General features: G+C 36.7%; 1 protein-coding gene across 18 annotated transcripts in view; it reads right to left on the reverse strand.

Moving 5' to 3' along the window:
* LRRC4C (leucine rich repeat containing 4C) overlaps nt 1–18,991 on the reverse strand; it is a 1,357,112-nt gene that overhangs the window by 113,135 nt on the left and 1,224,986 nt on the right. For 10 of the 18 annotated variants that reach the window (XM_057299145.2, XM_063608149.1, XM_057299144.2 and 7 more), the window contains one exon: nt 14,820–14,899. The exons of the other annotated variants lie outside the window; for them this stretch is intronic. The gene's annotated coding sequence lies outside the window, so the exon portion shown is untranslated. The remainder of the gene's footprint in view (nt 1–14,819; nt 14,900–18,991) is intronic. 18 annotated transcript variants of the gene reach the window in all.

An 18,991-nucleotide genomic window follows, 5' to 3' on the forward strand; every position in this document is an offset into this window, starting at 1 on the left:
GCATCTGGTCCTAATAAGCGCTATGATCCTGAGAAAATCCATTTCTGGCCTCAGTTTTTAAAGATGTAACCTGAGGGGACAGCTTAAATTATCTTCTAGGATTAAAATGTAGTTTATATCGCATATATACATATATACATATACAAGCTGCATATTTTGCATTTCAATAGTTATTTAAATGCCTGTTAGCTCAGCCGGTATTCACTTAGACTAGGGAATTGGCAGTTCTCTGATTTTACAGAGTCTTTTATCTCAGGATGCTGGAAGATCTTACATCATTCATTAATTAAATCTCACATCCTCCCCTCCTGAAAGGTAAGACCTCAAAGGCTGTTTTTCTCTATCATCACCCATATGGTGCCAGAATATGATATTAACTTTGAAACACAGCACACTGAAAATCTAGCCACTCACACAAAGTGTGTTCTCCCTGCAAGAGTGTAGAAAGGGAACATCCTGAGAATGAACTGCATGGGGAAACTAGAATGGAGAGGTGTGTAATTGTTATGATGGGAGTCTTTGTCAAATGAAGTTGGTGTTAAAATTGATTAAATCAAATACATCTTCCCCTTCCTCTCCTCCCAGTGGATTATGAGCATCAGGTAAAACATCCTATATTTATCTCTCTCAATCTGCATAAGTAGGTGATGCTCCTTTGAAGATGATGGTTATGATGATGACAGTTTTTAGCCTACCTGTATCTCTATTCTCTCTTCCTTTAACCACAGCCTGTTTGTGAAGTTAGAATTAGGTCAGTAAGTTTACCACTGACACTCATCCCCCCGAAATATTTATGTATGTATCTGGTTCAAAAAGTCATAGAGCTGAAGCATAGGTTGGCTTGTTTCTGATGAGGGGAGGAGGGAAAGGGAAACACAGGGAAAGGGAAAGAGGTGAAAAGTCTTAGGCTGATGGAGGGTATGCAGTGTCCCATCCGAATGCATGATGACTCCCCTGCATTCAATTATTCCTTGTTGAGAGCAGAGGGTTATGGTTATGTGAACTGTAGAAACCATGGGTGCTAAAAAGAGGAGGAAAGATAACAAAAGTACAAGGAAAAAAAAGTACCATAGAAAATCACAGATTCCTAAACATGGTTCTTTGAAAATGAAGGAACCTGATTTTCTTATTAACATAGATTGTTAATTTTTAATATTTTTAAAAAGAGGTGCTATGAAGAGGTAAAAGATCTACCACTCAGAGTGGACTTGATGCCTGCTAGGTGAAGAGAATGATGAGTCATATGTTAACCCACATAAACCGGAGAGCAATCTGCATGACAGTTTATGATTGCTGGTTTGCAGAAGAGAAAACTGAAGCTGACAGACATGATAACTAGTAAAAGTCAAAGGAAAGATTCAAATCCATGTCCTTCAGACTCCAGGGTCTCCACACTCCAGCCAGAAGCTTTTTCTCTTTCTGTTACCTCCTATCTATCTTGCTTTCTCATCTCCTTCAATCATCTAGTCTAAATAGAATTCTATTAGCTAGCAGAGAGTTACAGTTATGTAACCCTCAACTAAGCAATGTCAGAAAGCCTGTAATATTTACTGAATAATCTCCACATGAGAAGTACTGCATTCTTCCAGTGAGGCAAAATCCATTGAATTTTTATCCTCACATTTGCCATTGTTTCTGTAGCTTCCAGATTAATTGGCAAAGCAGAATGGACTATAGTTTGGACTTTATTCCAAGAAAACTACAAGATGCACTGTCATGTGCAGCCTTTTTATGAGAATCTTACTTCAAAGTAAAAAAAGAAAATCTCTCCTAAGGGAAGGGAGGAAACAGGTAATAAACTTTCCATCTATTTCCATGCTGAAAGCTATTATGCTATACAAATAATCCTACATTCATCTGGTTTACAGAAAGCAGAATAAATGCAGCATAAGGACTAGCAGGCATATTTTCCTAAAGCGCTCCACCATGAATTATAAGCATCCACTAACAATGATCCCTTGCTTGTGGAAGAATGCTCACAAATCATCTTTTCAAATATAGGACTCTTGTCTGCACTCAAGAGGTTTATGTTTGTGAATCACAGCTTTTCATTTGGTCCAGTTTTTTCTTCTCTCATTTGGTAAATATGATAACACATTGATAAAGTATGAAGTAAGTTCCACTGACAGTGTTTTCCCTTGGCATCCTGGGAAGTGATCTGTTTAGGTTGGCTGTACAAAATCTATTTACTCAGCAAACCTAATTTTAGCTAAGGACCAATGAATATGTATATTGCAATGACACCACTGTTTGCAAACAATGTCAGGCTATCTTGCCAGATCAGGATGCACAGACCGAACAAGATGTGAAATATTAAGGCACATCAGAAGTTTTAATTCTTTTACAAAGGGAGGGAAAAAGCAGTCACTTGGGAACTCAGAAAGTAATAACTCATTTACTTGAGAAATATTCAAAGCAAATTTAATCTTCTCTTTTTTCTACCTATTCAAGGAATAATTGTCTTCTTTATCTATTCCTCACCCTCTACACAGCCTTTTCCTCTGTAACTATTGCAATATACTATTTAAAACCCCACATTTTAAAGTCATTTAAACTTTTCATTTTCACTTATGGTTAATATATATATATATTTTTTTGAGATGGAGTCTCATTCCATTGCCCAGGCTGGAGTGCAGTAGCGTGATCTCAGCTCACTGCAACTTCCGCCTCCCGGGTTCAAGCAATTCTCCTGCCTCAGCCTCTCGAGTAGCTGGGATTACAGGTGCATACCACCAGGTCTGGCTAATTTTTGTATTTTTAGTAGAAACGGGGTTTTACCATGTTGGCCGGGCTGGTCTTGAACTCCTGACCTCAAATAATCCACCCACCTCAGCCTCCCAAAGGGCTGGGATTACAGGTGTGAGCCACCACACCTGGCCCTTATGGCTAATATTAATAGCACTCCACTTATTTGTCAGGATATCAAACTATTTTACAAAACACATACAAATGAAAAAAGGATAAAACAAAGCTGTCATTTCTTCTTCCAATATATTTTCCTTAGGAACTTTGAAACATTTTCCTAGATTTTGGGACCTAGATTCTCACTGATTTATTTTCTTTTTAAAGCCTGCAAGGGGGACTGGCTGAACCACATACTGTAGACCTGATATGCTCCAGATAGTTTTGCACTTTACACTTATAAGTTAATAAATGACTCTTCAAAGACTGTGGACCAGAAGAAAATTTTGAGAACACTCAGAGACTCAGAATCTGATCAGAGCTAATTTGTGATATGTTTTATTATCGTGATGTTTGTGATATCAGTCATTTCTTTCCAATGATGAATCTCAGTGAATAACATACTTCTCCGTGAACATAAACTGCAGTACTAATTTCTCATCCACATCCTTGGCAGTCAGAGATTTGAAAAGGACTCTGAGATTCATAGCTCAGACTCCCCTTGGAAGTACTAAATATCAGTGATGGAAGAGAAGAAAGGACAGAGACGTTCAGCAAATGCTCAATGTGGAGATCTGTATGAGATTGTTTTTGAAGTTCACAGATCAATAGAATTTAAATTTATTATTTCGTGTTAGTATATTTTCTACTTTCAGAAAAAGGGACAACAAAGTGATAGCTTTTGATATCCAAGTCACTGACTTAATTTTCTGAGCTTTCTCTTCAACTGCTGCTGCCTAGCAACTTGAAAATTGCCTTCTTATCCTACTAATTTGGGGTATAAGGGGTGTGTACCATGCACATGTTGACCCAAGAGGGAGAAGAAGAAAATTGGCAGGGGATGAGGAGGATTTGATGACCAATTAGCAGCAGGGTGTAGGCAGGCACTGAACATTGATCAGAACTCCCAGACTTCAGTTGGGGTGATTTTGTGGGTGATGATACACCTAACAGGGATTAGACACATAGGAGAAGAAACAATTTTTGTGAGAAGTAGGAACACAATGAATTTATTTTAAGCAGAATGAATTTGAGATATCTATGGAACATCTACCTACAGATTGCCAAAAATCCGATGGAAATAGGAATCTGGGGTAAGAGAAAGTGATAGCAATTACTGATAATCATTCGCATGTCATCAGCAGCATGTAGGTGGTAGATGAAGACAAAAGGATGAATCAAATATAGATGCTTAGAAAGAAATGCTCCTCTATTTAGTTTCTAGTCTTCTCTATTTAGTTGAACAATAGACAAATATGTCCATAATAATTAACCATATGCCATTTAAAGCAGCAGATGCCCCCTTACTTTAAAAGGCCACTGTGTTGCACAGTGTTCACGCCATCTTATTGCAGTTATTTGCTTTCATGTTCATTTCTCATCAGACTGTAAGATTTGCAAGGGCTGGCACAGAATAGAGTTCCAGTAAATATTTGTTTAAATAACAAGGAATGAATGAGTACACGTGGAGTCAGAACTTCATGGCTGGGCGTAGTGGCACATGCTTGTAGTCTCAGCAACTCTGGAGGCTGAGGTGAGAGGATGTCTTGAGCCCAAAAGTTCAAGACCAAACTTGGCAACAACAGAGTGACAGTTTGTCTCTTAAATAAGAAAACAAAAAACAAACGAACTTCACGACTAGCATTCACGTTCAGATTTACAGTAACTCCCCAGGACAGAAATAAAGTAAAATGCAAACTCTAACAAATTTTATCAAAACTGGCTGTAAGATGATATGTCATTTTGAATATCACCGCACAACTATTTTTATTATAATAATCAATAGCTAATATGGTGTATAGATATCCATATATGTATATTTGTATACACATATAAGTACATTAAATTATCAACATATACATTTATAATAAACTATATAGTCAATATGCAATGAAAACTATATTTTAATTATATCTGCCTATTTAAAATTTATTAAATGCGTATTAAGTGCCAGGTACTAAATCACTTTAAATTATCTCATTTAATTCTCCCAATAACCCTAAGATATTTTTATACCTATTTTAGAAGTGGTTTAGATAGACACAGACATTTTAGAATTAGACATATAAACAGGTTTATAGATGTTTAAAATGAACATTCAGTTATCTAAATATTGACACTGAAGACCCTATATAGTCTGGTTGTGTGTGTATACCCACATACATATTTAATATTTACACAGTTTATATTTCACATAGAACATATTTGCATGCACAGATATAGCTAACTTTCTCCTTATTTAAACACTGAAAGTTTTGTATCTTTTTTTATTTCAATTTTTATTTTTAGTTCTGGGGTACATGTGCAAGATGTGCAGGTTTGTTACATAGGTAAACAAAAGTTGTGTATTTTTAATCAAGACACTAGTGGCTGAAAATGGCAACAGAAGAGTCAACTTTGTCTTTTAGCTAGGTAGTTTGTTTCTTTGAGACAGAGTCTCGCTCTGTCACCCAGGCTGGAGTGCAGTGGCATGATCTTGGCTCACTGCAACCTCTGCCTCCTGGGTTCAAGAGATTCTCCTGCCTCAACCTCCCAAGTAGCCGAGATTACAGATGCCTGCCACCACACCTAACTATTTTTGTATTTTTAGTAAAGACGAGGTTTCCCCATTTTGGGCAGGCTGATCTCGAACTCCTGACCCCAGGTGATCCACCCGCTTCGGCCTCCCAAAGTGCTGGGATTACAGGCATGAGCCACCGTGCCCGGCCAAAGTCAACATTTTTATATCTCTCTTCACATAATGCAAGTAACAAAATGAAACATCACTTCTACTCAATTTCACCCACCTCTGTAAGACAAGACAAAGTTTCCTGTTATGCATCAAGGCCTATGAAATAAGCATTTCCTACTGCCAATGTATTAAGAGACCTCAACTCGGACCATAGTCACTTGCTAGGGACAATAAGGGTAAACATCACTTGTTATAAAAAGTTGCTAATCAAATGCAATAGTAATGTTTAAAGTACTATACAAATAACATTTAATTTTTTATTATTGCTGTACATTTGTTCTTCTCATTGTTTTGGAAGTTGCTTATTCATCAATTGCAATTCTTCAGAATGTGGCCAAGAACAAGTAAAAGATTAAAAAGCCAAAACAGTGAAAATAAAATTTTCCAAGTTCATGAACTAAATATCATCCCTCCTCTCATGGGAGATTTTTTAGGTGCCATTTCTCAGAGACTGTTTACTCCTAATACAGACAGGATTCTCACTAGTTTCATCACATCTTGCCTGGACTACTGCAGACGCTTTCTGTTTTCTCTGCCTCGATTCTTTCCTACTTCCAAGCCATTCTTCACATGAAAATCTATCATATTATTCAGAAGCTTAAACTTTCCGTTGGCTTGCCATTTTCTATTGGATAAAGTCTGGAATATTTTACATGCTTTAGAAGTCCATGGTTGATTGAGCTCCTGGCTATCTTTCTAGCTTCCTCAACTAGATTTTTTGTTTTTCAGTCTTTAGCTACACTAGACTTTTAAAAATCCCTTTATTTTAATGCCTCCCACTCTGGAATCAGGACCTTTACATATACTGTTGCATCGACTTGTAATGCTCATTCTCTTTGCCTTGCTGATGCCCACTCATTTTTTAGATTTCCACTTAACAATCAATTCCTTATGAAGGCCTATCTTGTGTCCTACATGAGTGGGGTTTGTCCATAAATATAGCAACTGCGATGGCTCAGTCACAGCATAGATCACATTTAAATTTATAGTTATTTAACTGGCATTATGTCATCAATGCTTACTTCTGCTAAATCAAAATCCTCAAGAAAAATCATTTTGTTTTGGTCGCTAATCTACCAAAACAATATATGCTCTCTTACAGCATAGTATATAGCACATTCAATAAATACTGTTAATCAGCTGATCAAATACAGTTATTTAGAAAAGGCAAGATAGAGATCCTAGACGCAGAGAGCTGATATTTTGATGCAAATGATACAAAAACAGTATTTTTTTAAAAAAGACAAAAATAAAAGTCTTAGTAATCTGGATTAAGAAAAATCCTCATACTTCAATTGTTCTAAGAGCTTCCTATATCAGAGTCTAGTACAAGAAACAATATTACAATGACAAGGACCTTGAGTGAACAATGAAATGTTTAAAAGCATTTAGTATTCATTTTTAAATAAGCAAGAGTTTTAAAAATAATTGTAAAGTGATTTTCATTACTTTAATTGTTAAAACATAGGACTGGTATTTGAAGGGGTAATGTTCACTTGGTCTGAAGATTAATTTATATGTTATGCCTTATCTAACAATATTAGGTATATGAATAATAAGAGCTAACACTGTCTGCCTGTAAGTGGTAGACATCCTTCTAAGTACTTCACATTTATACTCTTATTTAAGCCTCACGAAAACTCTAGAAGATACACATTACTCACTACACTCATCTTATATATGAACAAAGTGAGGCACAGAGGGTTCTAAGGTACTTCCCCAAGGTCATACAGTTAACAAGTACAGGAGACACGATTCAAAATAAAGCTGTCTGATCTGGAAGCAGTTCTTTTTAACACCTGCTAAGCAGCAGTATTTAAGGGTCCCCAAAGAACATACTTTGTTTAACCAAAGTTTTTTTTGTCAGCTAGAATTAAAGTTCATCTAACAATGCAAGGCACAATGCTAATCATTTTGTAGAATTCTCTCATTTAGTCTTCAGAACAGTCTTGTAAGGTACGTATTATCACTATTTCCAATTTATAAGTAGTTACATTAAGACTTAAGAGGTTAAGTTCCCAATGTCAAGTAGCAGAGTCAAAACCCTGAGCCCCAGATCCACTGACTGAGCTCTTAATTACAAGAGTTCACCTATCTAGTAAGAGAAGGATGTTTTACACAAGCTCTACCTCAGTGCTACTGACTATTTGGAATGGATAAAACTCAGACCAGGCTCATGTCTGCAATCCCAGCATTTTGGGAGGCAAAGGTAAGAAGATCACTGGAGCCTAGGAGTTCTAGAGCAGCCTGGGTGACATAGTGAGACCCCATCTCTACCAAAAAATTTTGAAAATTGGCCAGATATGTTGGCACATGCATGTGGTCCCAGCTAGTTAGGAGGCTGAGATGGGAGGATCACTTGAGCCCAGGAGGTCAAGGCTGCAGCGAGCCATGACTGTGCCACTGCACTCCAGCCTGGCCAACAGAGAGGAACCCTGTCTTAAAACAAACAAAAAACCTTACTTGTAGGGGCTACACTGTGCATTAGAGGGTGTTTAGCACATCCCTAGTTTCTATCCATAAGGTGCCAGTCTAAAATCAAAAGCCTAAAATCAAAACTTTTTTTAGACTTTGCCCAATGCCCTATAGGTAGAGACACAAGGTTTCTCCCCATTGAGAACCACCGTACTAAGTAGTAGATTTTTTCTTTGGATGCTTTTGGATGAAAACTAAACACATTTCCACTGCTTTATCTCTGTTTCCAATTACCCTGATTGCAGCACTTTTGTTAAAATAGACTATCTTTATGCAAGTTAAAAAACAGAATTTAAGCAGCAATTTCCTTAGTTATATTTTGGTTTTGTGGATTATCCACACATTTAGAAATCATTTAACTATCTTGTGGCAGGACAATTCTTGGCTAACTTTGAAAGATCAGACAGATATAATAGTCCTTGTCTCACACAATTATGCAGATTAAACAAAAATATGCTTGTAAAACATTTAGCCCAATAGCTGGATTATAATGAATGCCCAATTAATGTTTGTGATTATATTATTAGCATAACTATTATTTGTGTAATTTTCACAGATTACTTTTCTAGTTTATCTTCAAATTTCCAGAAACTATCATACTTCCTCTCCAGATTTACTGAAAACATTTACTTAGACGTCATAATATGTGTCTAAATGCCAAAGCAAACTTATTATATGGATATAACCTTAAAGTCAATGGGAGTTGAGAATCAAGACACAGTGACAAATTGTTGAAAGAAAATATTTGGCAGTAAAAGCTCAAATACCTAAGTGTATGGATAAGGCATATTCCAGTTATAAATGAGATACGAGTCGTGAAAAGTGTTTTCACTATAAGAAAAACTTTCAAAAAATGGTTCAGGTTTTATTCTTCCCTCCATACATATCAAAATGACACTCATTAATTGTGTAGCTCTTTACCAATTATCTTTTAATACAAAAGTATTAACAGAAACATATGTACCAAACCCAAGAAGAAAATATCTAGAATCTCTAGCGTGATACAATCTTCAACCCAATTCCATGGATCTGTTCATTCTCTCAAACCTAAACATATTTGCATGGCCTTATTATTATTATTATTTATGTTCTTATTTTTACTCAATTGCCTATGCTTTGCTGCTTTATATGGCCAGTGCCAGAACTCTATCTCAATATTTGCCCAGGCCAGTAATAAATGCTGAGACATTATAAAGAACAAGTGCCCAACAGAGAAAGAGCTACCAGGGTGCGCAGCTTCATTCTGCCAGTCATGGCTCACAGTGGGCATGGAAAATCCTCTTCAGCCTATGAAAAAAAACAGCTACCACAAGGCCACTGCTCCAGGAAAAAAGCTCTAAGACCCAGATTTGGTTTTTAAACACATTTTGACCTCTAATATTTAAGAAAACAAAGCAAACAGCATGAACACAAAAGACAGACGTTTTTAAGTCTCAAGTCAATTATTTCAGATGAAAAAGGAACTCTCTAAAGAGAACAGCAGCTGCTGGCTTAAGGAGCTATAGGTCCTATCAAATCGTAATATAGCCCTAACTACTCCTCTGTAATTATTATTTTCCTCATATGACTGCATAGTTCCCATGGAAGCAAATAACTTTTAAAGATTCAATCTTTGTTCTTCCAAGAGCTTATGATATATCAGTAGAACTAACTGGTATCTGTTAATTCTTTATTTCATGGGCATAGAGAAACATATACATTCCAGCACCCTCCTCACCACCACCTTCACAGTTAGGTGGGGCCAGATGACTTGTTTTGACAAAAGGATTATGAACAGAATATAGTGTGTTGCTTCTAGGGAAAGGCAGAAAAAAGGTCCCTGAGGCACCCCGCTCCCCCAGCTCTCTTTTTCCCTGTAATAGCAATATGGAAGCCACATGTTGGAATGGCAAAGCCATTAACATAGAAGCAGATTAACCCCTTGACACAGGACTTGAGGGGGAGCTGCCCTGGAGAACAGCAAGGCCCACAGTAGACTCTGCATACACAGAAAAAATAAATGTTTGTCATGTTAATCCACCAAGACTTCAAGGTTTATATATTATCACAGCGGAGTTCAGACTGTCCTGACAAATGTGTCTCCTAACACAGATTCTAGTATGAAGTAAGTGCTTAATATGTAGCTCTTTAAAAACAAATGTGCAGAGCTGAGAACACCATTTACTAGTAACACAGAAGTTGAGATATGGATTACAAAGAAAAAAACACAGTCATCTTGATTTATATTAAAAAGCAATTTCTGCATATTAAGCATGAGCAGACTATATATCAACCTACTAAATAGCTCAGGGAGTACTCATCACAACTCCATATTGCTGACTAAGGCACAGACAGGTCATAGTCACATAAAAATATTATTGCCACCATAAAGCAGCCCATATATGTTAGGTCCAAAGTGAATGAAAAGTGCAATCTAGTTGGAAGGGAGTGGATCTGTAACTTTTACCCAATTCTCATCTTTCTTCTGCCTTTTATCTAAATTGCTTATCTTGGCATAGTATAAGCTACTTTGTGAAAAAGAGAGGTCGGCACTTTCACTGCAGTTATCAGCCTGGTGGTACAGAGCATTAGAGGTCCAGAGTCTTGCCTCAGCTCTGCTGGGCAGTGCCTGCATGGCTTGGACCTCTGATTAGAATCTTTCTTACTCTCTATTTGTCCACTGATAAAGTGGGCCCAATGACAACCCTAAGACAAGGTCGCGGTATGGATTAAGTAGCACTGTGTATATAAAGAATCTGGCAAAGTGTTTGGTATACGTTGGCACCCAATAAATGTTTGTTTAATTTCCTCATTCCCTTTCTCTTATTCTGCCACCCTTCATTCTATCTTCCTCCATATTTCCTTTCAATATTTTGTTTAGTTGTTTACTTGTTTTTAAACTAAAAAATGAAGATAAATGCTAGATAATCGTGAAAACCCTAGTAAGTATGAAATATCTATGCCCTTGAAGTTTGAGTATTGCCTGGAATTTGGATTTGGCAGCCTGATTTGACAAAAATCAAAATAATATCACGATATCCTATACCACCGAAGTTGGAGCATGAGAAGGAACGGAGAGAAGTGAAAGAAGGATAAGCAACAGCACAAATGAGAAGGGCTGCAAAGTGATCTGCAAACAGCCACCGCTGAAAAGAGTTTACAAAAAATTCAGAGTCACATAGACTTAAATTAACACTGTGCACTTCCTGGATTTTAATTAATTCGGATATATTGACAACAAACTCAGCACAAATGGTACACTGCTTTGTTCAGTGGAACTCAAAAGGATCCAAAATTTATACGGCAGCACAAGTTTCACGCTATTGGTGTTCTTAAGAGAATATCTTCCAAGGGTAGGCAACAAAAGAGATGGGAGTGATATCTGCAAATCATTTCTTGTCTCTTTAAGTCCATCTCAGCCAACACAATCAATATCCAGTAAAAACAAATACCCCACACTGTAATTCCTCAACAGAGCGCTGCTCTAGCCACTGTTTCCTGACATGTTCTTAAATATCTGTAAGTTTTGAATGTATTTCAGTTTCTGACTTTGGCCCCAAACCTGCTTTTCAATTGGATAATGGCTAATGTTCTTTGGCTATCCTCGTTTCCGTCTACATTTGATCCTCAGGTTGCTTTGACTTTGGTAATACCAGATAATACCGCAGCCCCGTTCTGTTTAGGCAACAGCACCATCCAGGACAATCAGAATTCAGAGGAGGCTAGCAGAATCATTTTTTAAAAAATGGCTAAGCACAGCATATCAAAGGAAAGATATAAAACATTTCTTCTTTATGACCAGCCAATACTCCAATGTAACTTTCATGGAAAACACTTATTTGAAAGAAAATTGTAAATTCACCTAAGTTAGAGATAAGAAAATTTTTATCACATGAGTTTAAGAGTTGCAAAGAAGGAACATCTAAGGTATAAGAGAGTTAATATAGAAACAGATTTTAAAGAGGTTTCAGAATCATTTTTCTTCTCCCCTATCTTATTCATATACCTGCTGAAAGGCTGTATTTTATTTGCTAAGGGGGTATGTTTATATAAAAGGTGATTTTCCCTCCTGCACAGTCCAGAGAACTAGGCCCAGTAGAAAAATAAATCAACAGTTGATAAATGCAGAAAAACACTGCCTTAAAATGTTATCCATTATCTGTAACAGTCCCATACAAGACCTAGGGTTTAAGCTGCATTCCAAAGAACGACATTTAAATTTCAACATGGTACTACTTAAATTACTCTAACCTATGTCTCTGCTTTTGCTCTCTGTTTACAAACCTACAACATGACAAAGACTTGGTCTCAGTATTTGCTGTCTCCATGTGCAAATAACCATGTTCTCAATCCTTACTCAAAGTCTTCTTCCTTTACAATGTCTTCCTAACTCCCCAGCAGAACTGATTTCAATTTCTTTCAGCTCTCTAAGCATATTTTCCCCCAAATCTAGTGTTTTTAAGCTCAGACTGCCTTATATTTGGTTATTTTTCATGTCCGTATCCTCTATAGGTAAACTGACAGTACTTGGAACCTATCTTCTTTTTTGATCCTCATGTCCCTCAGAGTGCCTTGTCCACTACTTTGTAACCTACTAACCAGTATATGCTTGTTAAATTGAACTTAAAATATGAAAAGAGGGGGAAATCTCACATGGCTTCTTCCTGTTCATACTTGTATTAGGAAACTGAAGGGTCCAAGCTAATGTAAACGTGCAATATGTCAAGGAAAAAGATAGTTAAGACAACCAATCGCATGTCCAAGATTCTTAAGGCAGCATTCAGAGACCTCTATTAGATAAGGCCTTGTAAAGAGACAAAAACCAACTCTTCTCCCTTAGTAATGGATAGACTGTCTCTCTAGATCCTGTTTATTCCTAATTCTGTTAAATTTAAACTCCTACCTTGCTGCTATCAGCCAGAAACCCCAGCCAAACAGTAAAAGCCGAATGTTTTCTCAACACTTAATAATAAACCCAGAAAGGGTAGAAAGCTTTTTTATGGTATAGCAAGATGGGTGTTAGCCAGGCTGGATGGTACTGCCTTGGCATATAAACCCCAACAAATGTTTCTTCTTGAAAAGATACTCAGTTGACCCTTAATCTGAAGACATAAAACCTTCCTACACAAAGTGTTAAAGACCAGCAGCATCAGCATCACGTGCGAGCTTTTAAGAAATGCAGAATCTCAGAAGGCACCCCCAGACAACCTGAATCGGAACTGGCATTTTAACATCATCTCCAAGTGACTCATACATAGGTAACATTTTTAAGAAGCGTGGATACTGGATATTCTGGCATCAATATTTCATTTGCTTCCTGGCAGTCTCTTTGCTCTAAACCATAACTTTATTAAAAAAAACTATTTGCTTTTCACACCCTGTCCTCTAACATTCCATGTCTTTCCAGGCATCCATTTGTTTTAAAATGTAATACAAAAAGAAAAAAGATTTCTCTAGTGTATAGAATGTATACCTTTCATTCACATTATATCATTAGATCCTTATGGTATTCCTGTGAATATCATCATGTATATCTTGTTACATGTTACTTATGTAAATAAATATCTGAGAACCTCCATGTCTAATGGTTTGAAGATGCAGACAGCTTCCGTCTATAGTCAACCAACACTCCAACCTCAGGATTAGAGAATTCTGATTGCATTATCCATGGAGCCCAGAACTTAAAAGCCCAGTCCTATCTTACTCTTGAATCTTTTGCCTTTTCAACTACCATAACCCAGTTTCTCCCACACAGAGACACTAAACATGCACACTCTTGATGAAAGCTTTTGTAGTGGCCATTACATAATGGATTTGCTGTCAGTTTGTCTAAAATGTGCCTGCTGAAGAAATGAAAAAGAAAAACCTAATCTATGCTTATAAGTAATGGAGTTTTCAACTAACTAAAACCTATATGGGCATTTCTGTCCTCTACAGTATGACTTTTTAATTGGCCTTAGTCATTTATGTGATCTGAACATTTTCAGTAATGAGTAACACAATATAGGTAATAATATTAAATATATATTATAGTTTCATTAAGAAAGCATTTATAGTGTTAGGATGTTTATAGTTTTAGAATGTAATATAGGAAATTGTCAACCATTTGCAAAACCAGAGCACATTTTCAAAGTGTTTAGCCTAATTCTAGGCCACATTCTAAAGTAAATATCTCTACACAATGCAAAATATTAACTAAAACTTTAGGCTTCATCAAAATGTCTCAATACTGTTGTTTAGGCATAAAAATATGTTACCTTTATAAAAGCCTTTTGGTTATGAAATAATGGACAGGTGTCTGAAATTTAAAAATCGTCTGGGTAACTTAATTCTAGTACTTAGGGAGGCTGAGGTGGAAGAATTGCTTGAAGCCTGGAGTTCTAATTGCTTGAGGCAGGAGTGCCTGCAAAACATAGCAAGAGCCCTGTTTCTATGAAAAAATAAAAAGTTAGCCAGGCATGGTAGTGCACACCTGTGGTGCTAGCTACTCGGGAGGCTGAGATGGGAGGACTGTGTGAACCCAGGAGCTGGAGACTGCAGTGAGCTATAATGGCACCACTGCACTTCAGCCTTGGCAACACAACAAAACCCTGTCTCAGAGAAATGAATAAATAAATAAATAAATAACAGAAGTAGAGTATTAGAACAAAAAACCTTTAAAAGATTATCTAAGCCTATCCCTCATTCCATTTTTTATATTTGGAAGGAAAAGCCCAGAAGCCACACAACTTACCAGAAGTTCCACTGTTGTCTGTCACTGTCTAGCTGAGTAACTCTGGCCAGTCCCTTCTTTCTCACTCTCAGTTTCTTGCTCTGCAAAATGAGGTGATTGAAACTAGATGATGTAAGAGTCCCATACAGCCTGAAAATGCCATTTTTCTGCAAGACTAGAAACCACATCTGAAAACATTTCCTCTCCAAAAGCAACACACAAGAAGATGAAAAGATTTTTAAATGGCACTTGGCACTATTGATGTTCCAACTCGTTGATACTATAATCTCAGCTTGATACTTTAGAACCACATAGGTTGCTAGTATCCGCCACAGACAAGCAAAGCAGAAGAGAAAGGCTGTTGGCATGCTCTTTGCCTGAGAAGTGTTGCAACTGAAAATCAGACCAGAGAGAGAGTAAATCATCTCCTCCCCCTTCTGAGGATCTGGTGACTCCTTCTGTCTGGGCCCTGCTTCAGGAATTTCTCCTAGAGAAATTTTTCACTGGGGAGCTGGGAGTCCAGCCCTTGAGTGGACCCCAGACAAGGATGCATTTCCTCCTGGAAGGCTCCTTGCCTGGATAAGTCCTTCAAAATCAACCTAAAAAGGAACTCCAGTCTCCAGCGAGCTGTACATTTTAGCATCTTTTAATCAGCCGTCTGGACTTCTCTGGTGTTTTTGGAAATGTTTTTCTTCTTATTGCATTACAATTTTATTATGTTAATACACAAAGAGTTGGTATGCATAATTTTAAAAGGCAAATCCAGCCGTTGAATGAAGAGTGTGTGATGATCACGGCTCATGCTTTAACTACATTTACTTATCTTCCTTTCTTCATTCTTGTATGGGACAATATCTTTGAAATGGCTTTTGTTTATTTTTTAAATGAGTTTTATGTTTTTCCCCTTTTCTCCTTTTCATTATTACTGCTTTCTAGCAGAAAATCAGAAAGTCGGGGAATGGTTTAAGTTTACAAAATCTGAGAGATCATCTGGACTTAAACCCAATTTCATTAAATGGTTTAGGAGATGTAAATGTAATAACAAGGCAGTATCCAGATATCATGTATGTAAAAGTGAGTACTGCCAAAGTCCCTAGTAATTAAGTCAATCATTAAATCAGAGGTTAATGGATTCGGTTCATTTTTATGACATACACAAGTGAACCTGAAACACTGGGTCCTATTAGCATTTAATATATAAAGAAAGCTAGTATCTGTACCTAAATAATTGCAAACACAATGTGGTCAACACAGAGGATACAAATTCTAGAAAAACGTGTATCATCCAAAAAAAACCAATTCTGTTATCAGTAGCATCATTATTATTGTCATCTATTATGACAAGCTTGAACAACCCAAGTGTTCATCAAAGAAGCAATTCAATAGAATGTTTTCGGCATGCTCTTAACTAAAAAGAGAATATGGAATGAGAAGAGAAAAAATAAGATTTTTTATTCCAGTCTGAAAAAAAATATTCTTTGAAGCTCCTCATGGTATGCATGACAAATAAACATACATTTCTTGCTTTCTGCAACCAAATAACTGTATGTGCCTTTGCAATTAATTAATGTTGTCTCCAATATTTCTAGAAAATTAATGTCAAATTCATTTGAATGTGGCTTCTGGAATAACAGGACCTCTGGTCCATTTCCTGTATGGTAATGTAATGACAGCAAGATACCCTTTTAAGTTTTATGTGTTCAAATTGGTTTAAAAAGGTAAATTTCTACACTATAATTAATGTATACCAACAATTTTCAAGCAATTTTAGCAGTGGAGCTCTTCTTTGAAAGAACATCTTGGGCCCAACATAAGCTAAGGCGCTTTAAATGTCTATCACTGGCTAAGAATATACTTTATATTTTGTGGAACTCACCAAGTACCTTCCTAGAATTTGAAAGGTAGGTAGAAAACTATTCTTCAAATTCATACATCTCATATTATTGATGAGAAAACTGAGGCTACAAAAGAAGAAGTGATATGAGTATGTCTCACAACTAGTTAGTGGCAAAAGTTAGAATTCGTGACTCATTCATTTATTCAACTGATGTTTATTGAGAACCCTCCATTTACTCATTTTGTGCTAGGTTTCCTATGTATATCACTTTTTTTAATTGATCATTTAAATTTTATATAATTTTGTTATTATTTTATTTAATCATTTCCTAGCCATACGGAAAAAACTTATATCTTTTTTTTTTTTTTTTTTTTTTGAGACGGAGTCTCACTCTGTCTCCCAGGCTGGAGTGCAATGGTGTGAACTTGGCTTGCTACATCCTCTTCCTCTCAGCTTCAAGTGATTCTCCTGCCTCAGCCTCTTGAGTAGCTGGGATTATAGGCTCCTGCCACCACACCTGGGTATTTTTTTTTTTTTTTTTTTTGGTTTTTGGTAGAGACGGAGTTTCACCATGTTGGCCAGGCTGGTTTTGAACTCCTGACTTCAAGTGATCCACCTGCCTCACCCTCCCAAAGTGCTAGGATTACAGGCATGAGCCACAGCTCCCAGCCAAAACTTATGTCTATTAACCAATCATCACATCTGTGTTCATCATGTCTCATGTGTAAAGAACTAAGAATGTGTTAGAAAAAGGCAAGCGAACCTAGAAGTTTATAGTCTGTTTAAGTAGTGGAGATGCACAAACAAGAAATTTGCTTTAAAGAGCTAGGATGACATTTAAGTGCTGAGTATAATACAGCAATGAATATGTTGGCCTCAGAAACTTATACTCCAAAATTTGGCACTTTGACATGCTGAACTGAAGAAGAAGCCTCAAGATCTCTCTGAGAACCCCCACTTCAGCCCCCCATCTGAGCTCTCAGTCTCTCAATCCTCTGTGTCCTCTCTCTCCCAAAGCACAGGATAAAGTTGTTCTCTGAAGTTTCCTTATCTAAAGCCCAGATCCACCAAATCAGATCCCTTTCCTGAATTTTCATTAACTGAACTCCTATGGTAGGAAGAAGGGCAAGTCTGTCAATACACCTGGATAGACTTTCGCCACAGACCATTGTCTGCTCTGCAGCCCAAGAGACTTTGTTCCAGGCCATTTTATGTTCTTCAAGCCCACTGAATTTTCCTAATAATCATTTACTCCCTTCAAAGTCATCCACACTTCCTTATGTCCCTTTACGTGGTAGGGTAATTGCTGTGGTTCTCTCCCATGCATGTTAATAAACTTGTATGCCTTCTCACTTATTAACCTGCGTTTTTTGAGTTGATTTTCAGCAGTGGTCTAAGGGGAAGGTTTTTTTTGGCCCTGAAGTACACGTTATGTAAAGAGAGATTCTTAAAAAGAGAGAGCTCATTGAGACTGACTTTAAGTATTTGAATAAGCCTCAAGGAACAGATAAAATTTGACTTTAAAGTATTTATTATTACCACTTATATTGTACTAAAGACAGTGGCATATTCCATGGCATCTGGATTGCTATAACTGTATAAATAGACTTTTTCCAATTAATAGCTCATAAAAAACTAGGACAAAATTGCATTATTAACATCAATAGGCTCCTAAAGAATTATTCAGCAGTTGAGCAGTTCATTTTTCAGCTACTTTGTTTGTGACCTCTGTTGTAAAAATCCTGATATTTTTCATCCATGAATGAACCCAGCAAGCATTTCAAAATTGACTGGATCTTCATCAGTCTTGGCCATTTCCTGAGACCAACTAGGAATTGTGTTCAAATTCATCTCTTATACAATTTCCTGACTTAATTCTCACCCAAGTCAAAGTTACCTTTCCTTCCTCTAAAGAATGTAACTCTGTACATTTTATTTAAAAACTATCTTAGATTTTACTCTATTATTTGCATATGTTACTATATTATTTATAAATAAATGCCAGTTTTCTCAGCTATGTTAGAAGCCCATGACAATAAAAACCATGGCTTATACTTAAATACAGTGTTTTGCCAAAGAGGTACTTAGTAAACAGTCACTGTTGTAATTTGCTTTTAATGGAAAAGCCCACACATGTTACAGAATCTGTACTAGTCAATGAGTAGGTGCTGACAGCCTACAACTTGTGGCTTTTGATGATTTATTGATACGATCCTCAAATCCTAGGACCTTACCTGTGATGCATTCTAATGGTTTTCTAGTCTATATTATTCCATTTCAATCTAATTAATTAAACAAAATTATAGGTTCACTGAATGATAAAATTGATTTTACCATCATCTCTGGCTGCATGAAT

The sequence above is a fragment of the Pan paniscus genome, chromosome 9, assembly GCF_029289425.2.
Source record: "Pan paniscus chromosome 9, NHGRI_mPanPan1-v2.0_pri, whole genome shotgun sequence".
Classification (NCBI taxonomy): domain Eukaryota; kingdom Metazoa; phylum Chordata; class Mammalia; order Primates; family Hominidae; genus Pan; species Pan paniscus.